At 52.8% G+C, this 10,481-nt stretch overlaps 26 non-coding genes across 26 annotated transcripts; 8 read left to right on the top strand and 18 right to left on the bottom strand.

Annotated features, from left to right (window-relative positions):
• Positions 1 to 605: 605 nt before the first annotated feature.
• Trnad-guc (transfer RNA aspartic acid (anticodon GUC)) lies at positions 606 to 677 on the bottom strand. Its single transcript has one exon. It is a non-coding gene; the product is annotated as a tRNA-Asp (tRNA).
• Positions 678 to 784: 107 nt separating this feature from the next.
• Positions 785 to 856, bottom strand: Trnad-guc (transfer RNA aspartic acid (anticodon GUC)). The gene has a single exon. It is a non-coding gene; the product is annotated as a tRNA-Asp (tRNA).
• Positions 857 to 1,140: 284 nt separating this feature from the next.
• Trnai-uau (transfer RNA isoleucine (anticodon UAU)) lies at positions 1,141 to 1,232 on the bottom strand. Its single transcript is given in 2 exon segments — positions 1,141 to 1,176; positions 1,195 to 1,232. It is a non-coding gene; the product is annotated as a tRNA-Ile (tRNA).
• Positions 1,233 to 1,609: 377 nt separating this feature from the next.
• Trnar-acg (transfer RNA arginine (anticodon ACG)) lies at positions 1,610 to 1,682 on the top strand. Its single transcript has one exon. It is a non-coding gene; the product is annotated as a tRNA-Arg (tRNA).
• Positions 1,683 to 2,280: 598 nt separating this feature from the next.
• Trnad-guc (transfer RNA aspartic acid (anticodon GUC)) lies at positions 2,281 to 2,352 on the bottom strand. Its single transcript has one exon. It is a non-coding gene; the product is annotated as a tRNA-Asp (tRNA).
• A 107-nt stretch (positions 2,353 to 2,459) lies between these two features.
• Trnad-guc (transfer RNA aspartic acid (anticodon GUC)) lies at positions 2,460 to 2,531 on the bottom strand. Its single transcript has one exon. It is a non-coding gene; the product is annotated as a tRNA-Asp (tRNA).
• Positions 2,532 to 2,815: 284 nt separating this feature from the next.
• On the bottom strand, positions 2,816 to 2,907 carry Trnai-uau (transfer RNA isoleucine (anticodon UAU)). The gene is given in 2 exon segments: positions 2,816 to 2,851; positions 2,870 to 2,907. It is a non-coding gene; the product is annotated as a tRNA-Ile (tRNA).
• Positions 2,908 to 3,284: 377 nt separating this feature from the next.
• On the top strand, positions 3,285 to 3,357 carry Trnar-acg (transfer RNA arginine (anticodon ACG)). Its single transcript has one exon. It is a non-coding gene; the product is annotated as a tRNA-Arg (tRNA).
• A 598-nt stretch (positions 3,358 to 3,955) lies between these two features.
• Trnad-guc (transfer RNA aspartic acid (anticodon GUC)) lies at positions 3,956 to 4,027 on the bottom strand. The gene has a single exon. It is a non-coding gene; the product is annotated as a tRNA-Asp (tRNA).
• Positions 4,028 to 4,134: 107 nt separating this feature from the next.
• Positions 4,135 to 4,206, bottom strand: Trnad-guc (transfer RNA aspartic acid (anticodon GUC)). The gene has a single exon. It is a non-coding gene; the product is annotated as a tRNA-Asp (tRNA).
• Positions 4,207 to 4,490: 284 nt separating this feature from the next.
• Positions 4,491 to 4,582, bottom strand: Trnai-uau (transfer RNA isoleucine (anticodon UAU)). The gene is given in 2 exon segments: positions 4,491 to 4,526; positions 4,545 to 4,582. It is a non-coding gene; the product is annotated as a tRNA-Ile (tRNA).
• Positions 4,583 to 4,959: 377 nt separating this feature from the next.
• Positions 4,960 to 5,032, top strand: Trnar-acg (transfer RNA arginine (anticodon ACG)). Its single transcript has one exon. It is a non-coding gene; the product is annotated as a tRNA-Arg (tRNA).
• A 287-nt stretch (positions 5,033 to 5,319) lies between these two features.
• On the top strand, positions 5,320 to 5,391 carry Trnam-cau (transfer RNA methionine (anticodon CAU)). Its single transcript has one exon. It is a non-coding gene; the product is annotated as a tRNA-Met (tRNA).
• A 239-nt stretch (positions 5,392 to 5,630) lies between these two features.
• On the bottom strand, positions 5,631 to 5,702 carry Trnad-guc (transfer RNA aspartic acid (anticodon GUC)). The gene has a single exon. It is a non-coding gene; the product is annotated as a tRNA-Asp (tRNA).
• A 107-nt stretch (positions 5,703 to 5,809) lies between these two features.
• Trnad-guc (transfer RNA aspartic acid (anticodon GUC)) lies at positions 5,810 to 5,881 on the bottom strand. The gene has a single exon. It is a non-coding gene; the product is annotated as a tRNA-Asp (tRNA).
• Positions 5,882 to 6,165: 284 nt separating this feature from the next.
• On the bottom strand, positions 6,166 to 6,257 carry Trnai-uau (transfer RNA isoleucine (anticodon UAU)). Its single transcript is given in 2 exon segments — positions 6,166 to 6,201; positions 6,220 to 6,257. It is a non-coding gene; the product is annotated as a tRNA-Ile (tRNA).
• Positions 6,258 to 6,634: 377 nt separating this feature from the next.
• Trnar-acg (transfer RNA arginine (anticodon ACG)) lies at positions 6,635 to 6,707 on the top strand. Its single transcript has one exon. It is a non-coding gene; the product is annotated as a tRNA-Arg (tRNA).
• Positions 6,708 to 7,305: 598 nt separating this feature from the next.
• Positions 7,306 to 7,377, bottom strand: Trnad-guc (transfer RNA aspartic acid (anticodon GUC)). Its single transcript has one exon. It is a non-coding gene; the product is annotated as a tRNA-Asp (tRNA).
• Positions 7,378 to 7,484: 107 nt separating this feature from the next.
• On the bottom strand, positions 7,485 to 7,556 carry Trnad-guc (transfer RNA aspartic acid (anticodon GUC)). Its single transcript has one exon. It is a non-coding gene; the product is annotated as a tRNA-Asp (tRNA).
• A 284-nt stretch (positions 7,557 to 7,840) lies between these two features.
• Positions 7,841 to 7,932, bottom strand: Trnai-uau (transfer RNA isoleucine (anticodon UAU)). Its single transcript is given in 2 exon segments — positions 7,841 to 7,876; positions 7,895 to 7,932. It is a non-coding gene; the product is annotated as a tRNA-Ile (tRNA).
• Positions 7,933 to 8,309: 377 nt separating this feature from the next.
• Positions 8,310 to 8,382, top strand: Trnar-acg (transfer RNA arginine (anticodon ACG)). The gene has a single exon. It is a non-coding gene; the product is annotated as a tRNA-Arg (tRNA).
• Positions 8,383 to 8,980: 598 nt separating this feature from the next.
• On the bottom strand, positions 8,981 to 9,052 carry Trnad-guc (transfer RNA aspartic acid (anticodon GUC)). The gene has a single exon. It is a non-coding gene; the product is annotated as a tRNA-Asp (tRNA).
• A 107-nt stretch (positions 9,053 to 9,159) lies between these two features.
• Positions 9,160 to 9,231, bottom strand: Trnad-guc (transfer RNA aspartic acid (anticodon GUC)). The gene has a single exon. It is a non-coding gene; the product is annotated as a tRNA-Asp (tRNA).
• Positions 9,232 to 9,515: 284 nt separating this feature from the next.
• Trnai-uau (transfer RNA isoleucine (anticodon UAU)) lies at positions 9,516 to 9,607 on the bottom strand. Its single transcript is given in 2 exon segments — positions 9,516 to 9,551; positions 9,570 to 9,607. It is a non-coding gene; the product is annotated as a tRNA-Ile (tRNA).
• A 377-nt stretch (positions 9,608 to 9,984) lies between these two features.
• Positions 9,985 to 10,057, top strand: Trnar-acg (transfer RNA arginine (anticodon ACG)). The gene has a single exon. It is a non-coding gene; the product is annotated as a tRNA-Arg (tRNA).
• Positions 10,058 to 10,344: 287 nt separating this feature from the next.
• Trnam-cau (transfer RNA methionine (anticodon CAU)) lies at positions 10,345 to 10,416 on the top strand. The gene has a single exon. It is a non-coding gene; the product is annotated as a tRNA-Met (tRNA).
• The last annotated feature ends 65 nt before the right edge of the window (positions 10,417 to 10,481 follow it).

The raw sequence follows: 10,481 nt of genomic DNA, 5'->3' as shown, positions 1-10,481 counted from the left end.
AGGGTCGGCATTTTCTTAGTTTCCGACGAGTAGCTGGGCAGTGGATTTCGTATGTCGCCGCATCGTGGAGTGCTTTGTTACTCCTGTGCTTCTCGCAGCTGCATGTCGGGGCGATCGTGGTAAATATCGCTGCCTGCAAGCGTCAGCGTAGCGTCAGTCGAGCAAAGTCGAGACAAGTCAAGCTGAGAGCTGTAGGAGATGTTACGCAATCACATGTAGGCGTGTGAAAGCGACGCAGACAACACTGCCCAGGTGTGAGACGTGATGTGACGAAGAGCCAGTACTCTCCCACACAGCAGAGTGGCGCAGTGGAAGCGTGCTGGGCCCATAACCCAGAGGTCCGTGGATTGAAACCACGCTCTGCTAAAAATATTACTTTTGCAGACTGTGTCCAGCTCGATTACTACGCCCAGAGCGTCGGCTGGGGTGCTTTGATTCAGCCTCAGTAGCAAACCCTGATGTGTGAAGAATGCAAGAACCACTTCCTAAGATGTAGCATTTTTTTTTAGATTTTGCACCAACTACACTCCTTGATCGCAAACTTTATGCTCTTCCGATCCCCATACGCGCAACTCTCGAACAGGTTTGTGAGATAAAAATCGCATCTCCCCGGCGGGGAATCGAACCCCGGTCTCCCGCGTGACAGGCGGGGATACTAACCACTATACTACCGAGGATGCACTGTAGACAGCTGCCTGTGTGGGAGACACATGTTGCTAGTACCTGCAAACGTCCTACACTAAGTTCGGCGAGTGATAGTGCAGCAATTAAAAATCGGATGTCTCTCCCCGGCGGGGAATCGAACCCCGGTCTCCCGGGTGACAGGCGGGGATACTAACCACTATACTACCGAGGATGCGCTGTAGGCAGCTGCCTGTGTGGGAGACACATGTTGCTAGTACCTGCAAACGTCCTACACTAAGACGGCGAGTGATAGTGCAGCAATTAAAAATCGGATGTCTCTCCCCGGCGGGGAATCGAACCCCGGTCTCCCGGGTGACAGGAGGGGATACTAACCACTATACTACCGAGGAAGACGCAGCTACCGTATCGAATGCACGATTATATTCCTCAAATAGCTGATACATCTCAAACGTAGCCTCCTGTTGCTGTCAGAGACTGTGCCACGAAATAAAAATATGCCCCAGGAGAGGCTCGAACTCACAACCCCGGCATTGCGCACGGCTACTGCCTTATAAGTACCGTGCGCTAACCAATTGCGCCACTGGGGCTACAACACAGGGCCCTCAGTCAGTGGTATTCACTTTGCTGGAAACTAGTGGTGGCCACAGAAACATATGTTCGCCACCTGGTGCCATACTGCGACTTTTGCACCTGACTACGAATGGTTCGTGCTATTCTTGCTTCATATGCTACGCTTACATGCACATCAACCGGCTCTCGTCGTCGAGAAAACATGCGAAAAAGCGCGCCTTGCCTTCTGCTACCTGTCGAACAGCGAGAGCAGATGCGTGGCAAGCTCTAAGTTCTGCAGGCGCACTGCGGCCACGCAGCTGGACGAGAGGTACCTTCCTTGGGAGCTTGCTGAGCCGTGGAGAACACATTTCTTAGCGAATTGTACTTGTCTCGTAGACAAAATGCTGCCGGTGGCCCTGTGGCGCAACGGATAACGCGTCTGACTACGGATCAGAAGATTCCAGGTTCGAATCTTGGCAGGGTCGGCATTTTGTTAGTTTCCGACGAGTAGCTGGGCAGTGGATTTCGTATGTCGCCGCATCGTGGAGTGCTTTGTTACTCCTGTGCTTCTCGCAGCTGCATGTCGGGGCGATCGTGGTAAATATCGCTGCCTGCAAGCGTCAGCGTAGCGTCAGTCGAGCAAAGTCGAGACAAGTCAAGCTGAGAGCTGTAGGAGATGTTACGCAATCACATGTAGGCGTGTGAAAGCGACGCAGACAACACTGCCCAGGTGTGAGACGTGATGTGACGAAGAGCCAGTACTCTCCCACACAGCAGAGTGGCGCAGTGGAAGCGTGCTGGGCCCATAACCCAGAGGTCCGTGGATTGAAACCACGCTCTGCTAAAAATATTACTTTTGCAGACTGTGTCCAGCTCGATTACTACGCCCAGAGCGTCGGCTGGGGTGCTTTGATTCAGCCTCAGTAGCAAACCCTGATGTGTGAAGAATGCAAGAACCACTTCCTAAGATGTAGCATTTTTTTTTAGATTTTGCACCAACTACACTCCTTGATCGCAAACTTTATGCTCTTCCGATCCCCATACGCGCAACTCTCGAACAGGTTTGTGAGATAAAAATCGCATCTCCCCGGCGGGGAATCGAACCCCGGTCTCCCGCGTGACAGGCGGGGATACTAACCACTATACTACCGAGGATGCACTGTAGACAGCTGCCTGTGTGGGAGACACATGTTGCTAGTACCTGCAAACGTCCTACACTAAGTTCGGCGAGTGATAGTGCAGCAATTAAAAATCGGATGTCTCTCCCCGGCGGGGAATCGAACCCCGGTCTCCCGGGTGACAGGCGGGGATACTAACCACTATACTACCGAGGATGCGCTGTAGGCAGCTGCCTGTGTGGGAGACACATGTTGCTAGTACCTGCAAACGTCCTACACTAAGACGGCGAGTGATAGTGCAGCAATTAAAAATCGGATGTCTCTCCCCGGCGGGGAATCGAACCCCGGTCTCCCGGGTGACAGGAGGGGATACTAACCACTATACTACCGAGGAAGACGCAGCTACCGTATCGAATGCACGATTATATTCCTCAAATAGCTGATACATCTCAAACGTAGCCTCCTGTTGCTGTCAGAGACTGTGCCACGAAATAAAAATATGCCCCAGGAGAGGCTCGAACTCACAACCCCGGCATTGCGCACGGCTACTGCCTTATAAGTACCGTGCGCTAACCAATTGCGCCACTGGGGCTACAACACAGGGCCCTCAGTCAGTGGTATTCACTTTGCTGGAAACTAGTGGTGGCCACAGAAACATATGTTCGCCACCTGGTGCCATACTGCGACTTTTGCACCTGACTACGAATGGTTCGTGCTATTCTTGCTTCATATGCTACGCTTACATGCACATCAACCGGCTCTCGTCGTCGAGAAAACATGCGAAAAAGCGCGCCTTGCCTTCTGCTACCTGTCGAACAGCGAGAGCAGATGCGTGGCAAGCTCTAAGTTCTGCAGGCGCACTGCGGCCACGCAGCTGGACGAGAGGTACCTTCCTTGGGAGCTTGCTGAGCCGTGGAGAACACATTTCTTAGCGAATTGTACTTGTCTCGTAGACAAAATGCTGCCGGTGGCCCTGTGGCGCAACGGATAACGCGTCTGACTACGGATCAGAAGATTCCAGGTTCGAATCTTGGCAGGGTCGGCATTTTGTTAGTTTCCGACGAGTAGCTGGGCAGTGGATTTCGTATGTCGCCGCATCGTGGAGTGCTTTGTTACTCCTGTGCTTCTCGCAGCTGCATGTCGGGGCGATCGTGGTAAATATCGCTGCCTGCAAGCGTCAGCGTAGCGTCAGTCGAGCAAAGTCGAGACAAGTCAAGCTGAGAGCTGTAGGAGATGTTACGCAATCACATGTAGGCGTGTGAAAGCGACGCAGACAACACTGCCCAGGTGTGAGACGTGATGTGACGAAGAGCCAGTACTCTCCCACACAGCAGAGTGGCGCAGTGGAAGCGTGCTGGGCCCATAACCCAGAGGTCCGTGGATTGAAACCACGCTCTGCTAAAAATATTACTTTTGCAGACTGTGTCCAGCTCGATTACTACGCCCAGAGCGTCGGCTGGGGTGCTTTGATTCAGCCTCAGTAGCAAACCCTGATGTGTGAAGAATGCAAGAACCACTTCCTAAGATGTAGCATTTTTTTTTAGATTTTGCACCAACTACACTCCTTGATCGCAAACTTTATGCTCTTCCGATCCCCATACGCGCAACTCTCGAACAGGTTTGTGAGATAAAAATCGCATCTCCCCGGCGGGGAATCGAACCCCGGTCTCCCGCGTGACAGGCGGGGATACTAACCACTATACTACCGAGGATGCACTGTAGACAGCTGCCTGTGTGGGAGACACATGTTGCTAGTACCTGCAAACGTCCTACACTAAGTTCGGCGAGTGATAGTGCAGCAATTAAAAATCGGATGTCTCTCCCCGGCGGGGAATCGAACCCCGGTCTCCCGGGTGACAGGCGGGGATACTAACCACTATACTACCGAGGATGCGCTGTAGGCAGCTGCCTGTGTGGGAGACACATGTTGCTAGTACCTGCAAACGTCCTACACTAAGACGGCGAGTGATAGTGCAGCAATTAAAAATCGGATGTCTCTCCCCGGCGGGGAATCGAACCCCGGTCTCCCGGGTGACAGGAGGGGATACTAACCACTATACTACCGAGGAAGACGCAGCTACCGTATCGAATGCACGATTATATTCCTCAAATAGCTGATACATCTCAAACGTAGCCTCCTGTTGCTGTCAGAGACTGTGCCACGAAATAAAAATATGCCCCAGGAGAGGCTCGAACTCACAACCCCGGCATTGCGCACGGCTACTGCCTTATAAGTACCGTGCGCTAACCAATTGCGCCACTGGGGCTACAACACAGGGCCCTCAGTCAGTGGTATTCACTTTGCTGGAAACTAGTGGTGGCCACAGAAACATATGTTCGCCACCTGGTGCCATACTGCGACTTTTGCACCTGACTACGAATGGTTCGTGCTATTCTTGCTTCATATGCTACGCTTACATGCACATCAACCGGCTCTCGTCGTCGAGAAAACATGCGAAAAAGCGCGCCTTGCCTTCTGCTACCTGTCGAACAGCGAGAGCAGATGCGTGGCAAGCTCTAAGTTCTGCAGGCGCACTGCGGCCACGCAGCTGGACGAGAGGTACCTTCCTTGGTAGCTTGCTGAGCCGTGGAGAACACATTTCTTAGCGAATTGCACTTGTCTCGTAGACAAAATGCTGCCGGTGGCCCTGTGGCGCAACGGATAACGCGTCTGACTACGGATCAGAAGATTCCAGGTTCGAATCTTGGCAGGGTCGGCATTTTGTTAGTTTCCGACGAGTAGCTGGGCAGTGGATTTCGTATGTCGCCGCATCGTGGAGTGCTTTGTTACTCCTGTGCTTCTCGCAGCTGCATGTCGGGGCGATCGTGGTAAATATCGCTGCCTGCAAGCGTCAGCGTAGCGTCAGTCGAGCAAAGTCGAGACAAGTCAAGCTGAGAGCTGTAGGAGATGTTACGCAATCACATGTAGGCGTGTGAAAGCGACGCAGACAACACTGCCCAGGTGTGAGACGTGATGTGACGAAGAGCCAGTACTCTCCCACACAGCAGAGTGGCGCAGTGGAAGCGTGCTGGGCCCATAACCCAGAGGTCCGTGGATCGAAACCACGCTCTGCTAAAAATATTTCTTTTGCAGACTGTGTCCAGCTCGATTACTACGCCCAGAGCGTCGGCTGGGGTGCTTTGATTCAGCCTCAGTAGCAAACCCTGATGTGTGAAGAATGCAAGAACCACTTCCTAAGATGTAGCATTTTTTTTTAGATTTTGCACCAACTACACTCCTTGATCGCAAACTTTATGCTCTTCCGATCCCCATACGCGCAACTCTCGAACAGGTTTGTGAGATAAAAATCGCATCTCCCCGGCGGGGAATCGAACCCCGGTCTCCCGCGTGACAGGCGGGGATACTAACCACTATACTACCGAGGATGCACTGTAGACAGCTGCCTGTGTGGGAGACACATGTTGCTAGTACCTGCAAACGTCCTACACTAAGTTCGGCGAGTGATAGTGCAGCAATTAAAAATCGGATGTCTCTCCCCGGCGGGGAATCGAACCCCGGTCTCCCGGGTGACAGGCGGGGATACTAACCACTATACTACCGAGGATGCGCTGTAGGCAGCTGCCTGTGTGGGAGACACATGTTGCTAGTACCTGCAAACGTCCTACACTAAGACGGCGAGTGATAGTGCAGCAATTAAAAATCGGATGTCTCTCCCCGGCGGGGAATCGAACCCCGGTCTCCCGGGTGACAGGAGGGGATACTAACCACTATACTACCGAGGAAGACGCAGCTACCGTATCGAATGCACGATTATATTCCTCAAATAGCTGATACATCTCAAACGTAGCCTCCTGTTGCTGTCAGAGACTGTGCCACGAAATAAAAATATGCCCCAGGAGAGGCTCGAACTCACAACCCCGGCATTGCGCACGGCTACTGCCTTATAAGTACCGTGCGCTAACCAATTGCGCCACTGGGGCTACAACACAGGGCCCTCAGTCAGTGGTATTCACTTTGCTGGAAACTAGTGGTGGCCACAGAAACATATGTTCGCCACCTGGTGCCATACTGCGACTTTTGCACCTGACTACGAATGGTTCGTGCTATTCTTGCTTCATATGCTACGCTTACATGCACATCAACCGGCTCTCGTCGTCGAGAAAACATGCGAAAAAGCGCGCCTTGCCTTCTGCTACCTGTCGAACAGCGAGAGCAGATGCGTGGCAAGCTCTAAGTTCTGCAGGCGCACTGCGGCCACGCAGCTGGACGAGAGGTACCTTCCTTGGGAGCTTGCTGAGCCGTGGAGAACACATTTCTTAGCGAATTGTACTTGTCTCGTAGACAAAATGCTGCCGGTGGCCCTGTGGCGCAACGGATAACGCGTCTGACTACGGATCAGAAGATTCCAGGTTCGAATCTTGGCAGGGTCGGCATTTTGTTAGTTTCCGACGAGTAGCTGGGCAGTGGATTTCGTATGTCGCCGCATCGTGGAGTGCTTTGTTACTCCTGTGCTTCTCGCAGCTGCATGTCGGGGCGATCGTGGTAAATATCGCTGCCTGCAAGCGTCAGCGTAGCGTCAGTCGAGCAAAGTCGAGACAAGTCAAGCTGAGAGCTGTAGGAGATGTTACGCAATCACATGTAGGCGTGTGAAAGCGACGCAGACAACACTGCCCAGGTGTGAGACGTGATGTGACGAAGAGCCAGTACTCTCCCACACAGCAGAGTGGCGCAGTGGAAGCGTGCTGGGCCCATAACCCAGAGGTCCGTGGATTGAAACCACGCTCTGCTAAAAATATTACTTTTGCAGACTGTGTCCAGCTCGATTACTACGCCCAGAGCGTCGGCTGGGGTGCTTTGATTCAGCCTCAGTAGCAAACCCTGATGTGTGAAGAATGCAAGAACCACTTCCTAAGATGTAGCATTTTTTTTTAGATTTTGCACCAACTACACTCCTTGATCGCAAACTTTATGCTCTTCCGATCCCCATACGCGCAACTCTCGAACAGGTTTGTGAGATAAAAATCGCATCTCCCCGGCGGGGAATCGAACCCCGGTCTCCCGCGTGACAGGCGGGGATACTAACCACTATACTACCGAGGATGCACTGTAGACAGCTGCCTGTGTGGGAGACACATGTTGCTAGTACCTGCAAACGTCCTACACTAAGTTCGGCGAGTGATAGTGCAGCAATTAAAAATCGGATGTCTCTCCCCGGCGGGGAATCGAACCCCGGTCTCCCGGGTGACAGGCGGGGATACTAACCACTATACTACCGAGGATGCGCTGTAGGCAGCTGCCTGTGTGGGAGACACATGTTGCTAGTACCTGCAAACGTCCTACACTAAGACGGCGAGTGATAGTGCAGCAATTAAAAATCGGATGTCTCTCCCCGGCGGGGAATCGAACCCCGGTCTCCCGGGTGACAGGAGGGGATACTAACCACTATACTACCGAGGAAGACGCAGCTACCGTATCGAATGCACGATTATATTCCTCAAATAGCTGATACATCTCAAACGTAGCCTCCTGTTGCTGTCAGAGACTGTGCCACGAAATAAAAATATGCCCCAGGAGAGGCTCGAACTCACAACCCCGGCATTGCGCACGGCTACTGCCTTATAAGTACCGTGCGCTAACCAATTGCGCCACTGGGGCTACAACACAGGGCCCTCAGTCAGTGGTATTCACTTTGCTGGAAACTAGTGGTGGCCACAGAAACATATGTTCGCCACCTGGTGCCATACTGCGACTTTTGCACCTGACTACGAATGGTTCGTGCTATTCTTGCTTCATATGCTACGCTTACATGCACATCAACCGGCTCTCGTCGTCGAGAAAACATGCGAAAAAGCGCGCCTTGCCTTCTGCTACCTGTCGAACAGCGAGAGCAGATGCGTGGCAAGCTCTAAGTTCTGCAGGCGCACTGCGGCCACGCAGCTGGACGAGAGGTACCTTCCTTGGGAGCTTGCTGAGCCGTGGAGAACACATTTCTTAGCGAATTGTACTTGTCTCGTAGACAAAATGCTGCCGGTGGCCCTGTGGCGCAACGGATAACGCGTCTGACTACGGATCAGAAGATTCCAGGTTCGAATCTTGGCAGGGTCGGCATTTTGTTAGTTTCCGACGAGTAGCTGGGCAGTGGATTTCGTATGTCGCCGCATCGTGGAGTGCTTTGTTACTCCTGTGCTTCTCGCAGCTGCATGTCGGGGCGATCGTGGTAAATATCGCTGCCTGCAAGCGTCAGCGTAGCGTCAGTCGAGCAAAGTCGAGACAAGTCAAGCTGAGAGCTGTAGGAGATGTTACGCAATCACATGTAGGCGTGTGAAAGCGACGCAGACAACACTGCCCAGGTGTGAGACGTGATGTGACGAAGAGCCAGTACTCTCCCACACAGCAGAGTGGCGCAGTGGAAGCGTGCTGGGCCCATAACCCAGAGGTCCGTGGATTGAAACCACGCTCTGCTAAAAATATTACTTTTGCAGACTGTGTCCAGCTCGATTACTACGCCCAGAGCGTCGGCTGGGGTGCTTTGATTCAGCCTCAGTAGCAAACCCTGATGTGTGAAGAATGCAAGAACCACTTCCTAAGATGTAGCATTTTTTTTTAGATTTTGCACCAACTACACTCCTTGATCGCAAACTTTATGCTCTTCCGATCCCCATACGCGCAACTCTCGAACAGGTTTGTGAGATAAAAATCGCATCTCCCCGGCGGGGAATCGAACCCCGGTCTCCCGCGTGACAGGCGGGGATACTAACCACTATACTACCGAGGATGCACTGTAGACAGCTGCCTGTGTGGGAGACACATGTTGCTAGTACCTGCAAACGTCCTACACTAAGTTCGGCGAGTGATAGTGCAGCAATTAAAAATCGGATGTCTCTCCCCGGCGGGGAATCGAACCCCGGTCTCCCGGGTGACAGGCGGGGATACTAACCACTATACTACCGAGGATGCGCTGTAGGCAGCTGCCTGTGTGGGAGACACATGTTGCTAGTACCTGCAAACGTCCTACACTAAGACGGCGAGTGATAGTGCAGCAATTAAAAATCGGATGTCTCTCCCCGGCGGGGAATCGAACCCCGGTCTCCCGGGTGACAGGAGGGGATACTAACCACTATACTACCGAGGAAGACGCAGCTACCGTATCGAATGCACGATTATATTCCTCAAATAGCTGATACATCTCAAACGTAGCCTCCTGTTGCTGTCAGAGACTGTGCCACGAAATAAAAATATGCCCCAGGAGAGGCTCGAACTCACAACCCCGGCATTGCGCACGGCTACTGCCTTATAAGTACCGTGCGCTAACCAATTGCGCCACTGGGGCTACAACACAGGGCCCTCAGTCAGTGGTATTCACTTTGCTGGAAACTAGTGGTGGCCACAGAAACATATGTTCGCCACCTGGTGCCATACTGCGACTTTTGCACCTGACTACGAATGGTTCGTGCTATTCTTGCTTCATATGCTACGCTTACATGCACATCAACCGGCTCTCGTCGTCGAGAAAACATGCGAAAAAGCGCGCCTTGCCTTCTGCTACCTGTCGAACAGCGAGAGCAGATGCGTGGCAAGCTCTAAGTTCTGCAGGCGCACTGCGGCCACGCAGCTGGACGAGAGGTACCTTCCTTGGTAGCTTGCTGAGCCGTGGAGAACACATTTCTTAGCGAATTGCACTTGTCTCGTAGACAAAATGCTGCCGGTGGCCCTGTGGCGCAACGGATAACGCGTCTGACTACGGATCAGAAGATTCCAGGTTCGAATCTTGGCAGGGTCGGCATTTTGTTAGTTTCCGACGAGTAGCTGGGCAGTGGATTTCGTATGTCGCCGCATCGTGGAGTGCTTTGTTACTCCTGTGCTTCTCGCAGCTGCATGTCGGGGCGATCGTGGTAAATATCGCTGCCTGCAAGCGTCAGCGTAGCGTCAGTCGAGCAAAGTCGAGACAAGTCAAGCTGAGAGCTGTAGGAGATGTTACGCAATCACATGTAGGCGTGTGAAAGCGACGCAGACAACACTGCCCAGGTGTGAGACGTGATGTGACGAAGAGCCAGTACTCTCCCACACAGCAGAGTGGCGCAGTGGAAGCGTGCTGGGCCCATAACCCAGAGGTCCGTGGATCGAAACCACGCTCTGCTAAAAATATTTCTTTTGCAGACTGTGTCCAGCTCGATTACTACGCCCAGAGCGTCGGCTGGGGTGCT

The sequence above is a fragment of the Schistocerca cancellata genome, unplaced genomic scaffold (assembly GCF_023864275.1).
Source record: "Schistocerca cancellata isolate TAMUIC-IGC-003103 unplaced genomic scaffold, iqSchCanc2.1 HiC_scaffold_1164, whole genome shotgun sequence".
NCBI lineage: Eukaryota > Metazoa > Arthropoda > Insecta > Orthoptera > Acrididae > Schistocerca > Schistocerca cancellata.
Note: the sequence above shows the minus strand (reverse complement) of the source record. Positions and strands in the feature narration are given on the sequence as shown.